This window comes from Aplysia californica, unplaced genomic scaffold, assembly GCF_000002075.1.
Source record: "Aplysia californica isolate F4 #8 unplaced genomic scaffold, AplCal3.0 scaffold00930, whole genome shotgun sequence".
NCBI classification, from domain to species: domain Eukaryota; kingdom Metazoa; phylum Mollusca; class Gastropoda; order Aplysiida; family Aplysiidae; genus Aplysia; species Aplysia californica.
This window is the reverse complement of record NW_004798200.1, coordinates 66,067-67,817: the sequence shown is the minus strand read 5'-3', so window position 1 is coordinate 67,817 and position 1,751 is coordinate 66,067. Positions and strand designations below refer to the sequence as shown.

The 1,751-nt window shown below is 37.6% G+C and overlaps 1 protein-coding gene across 1 annotated transcript in view; it reads right to left on the bottom strand.

Moving 5' to 3' along the window:
• Window positions 1-1,751, bottom strand: part of LOC101849969 (toll-like receptor 4) — a 26,318-nt gene that overhangs the window by 17,476 nt on the left and 7,091 nt on the right. The window lies entirely within an intron of this gene.

Genomic DNA, 1,751 nt, shown 5'->3' with positions numbered 1-1,751 from the left:
CTGCGGCCGCTCCGGGAATTTCCGGACATTTGCTCTGACACAGTTTCCGGGTCATCAGGGTCGCGTCTATTTTCACCCCCAGTACTGGCTCGGGGGGTGAGCGAGTGCTCCTTTGCCCAAGCATGCGAAGAGTATGTCACATCTTTGTTGTTGATTAATTCCTCGTTTTCAGCCTCAGTAGTTGCTGTGGGCGCTATGGCGGTGTGGACAAAGTCTTTCAATACGACTACAAGGCCCAGCAGAATAACAACTTTTGGTCCAGCCGCCATTTTCTGTAAAGAAAAGCAAAAGATATAAACATTACAGGAGACGGTGGATATTATACGTAGTATGGTACATAATTGCTGTGCATAAATTTTGAAATACATTTTGTCAAACGGACGTTAATGTTCTTACACCCCCCCCCCCCCTTAGTTCATTTCGTATTTTCCTTACAACGACGACGAGCTGGACATTGTACCACAGACGTTAGAGATTATAGGGGCGGTCAAAACTTTGTGGCGCAACTTTTCCTCAAACATCTTTTGAACCGTTGAATTAGTATCACCCAAACTTTGTACAGCGGTTTGTACCAATTTGTCAATTGTTTCAAATGTTTTTCCACAACAATTGAGGGCAGAATAAGAAATTATTCTTCATAATTTTGTCATACATGTACTATGAATCTCCGTCATGAGGAAAATGGAATTGTTCACAGCACTTCCCTCTTCTCACACAGATTTTGCGTACGCCTATGACTTACGTCACAGCTCACCAATGACACTTTTAGTGACAAAACTAGTTACAAGAAATTAAATATAGTGAACACTTTTATGCTTTAGTGGATCTCAAAACAATCGTTCAATAAACGTTATCTCTCAGTTTTAAAAAATGACGGACTTGCTTTTAAAAGCGATATTGTCCCAGAGGTAAACCTTTTAAAATCTGTAGAAACCACCCACTGGGATTTTTTATTTATTTTTATTAAGGAATTTTTTAGAATAAAGCTAGCAGGTGTTTACCAAAAAAAATATTGATCTGTTAAGACAAATTGATATAAGTCACTGTACAAAAGCTGGAGAGTTTATTTTCGAATAGAGGAGTTATTTGACAATAAGCTGCGCCACGAATTTTTGACAGCACTATGATATTACCAAGAAGCCCAATGGTGAGGTCATTTTTCTCATTGGTCTAACCCAGTGGTTTTCAAACGTTTTTCTCCCACCGCCCCCTTTTTCACCCAGCCGAGTCCCAGCGCCCTCTACTCCGCCCCAACCATCTATCTGACATAACGACATGCATAATATAATAACAATCACAAATAAAGAGAGAGCTCAAACAGCAGAGTAGAAAGTAACGTGCCTAAATTCTAATGATTTTGTTTTGAATATTAGTTGAGTCCCAAATCGCCATCATTACAGAGTTTTAAAATAAGCGTGTATGAGAGATAATAAAACAAATTTTTCTCCAATCTTATGCAAGGGAATTGAGAGCAAAATACTGTCATTTTATGCATATAGTTGTCATCGGTACTAAACGAACAGTGTTATTAACATCAATAAAAATAAAACATGTATTATTACATTTACAGAAGTAAAACACCAAGAAAGAAAGAAAGAAATAAAAACGCCCGTAATCATTGGTTTGAAGACAGATTGACAATATCTTTATGAAACGTTTTCTCCCATCAACATGCTGCAATAAAGTTGCCTGGAATTTGAATCAAATATCTCCATTGTAGAAAATAAAAATATTATTACGTTGTTCAAATG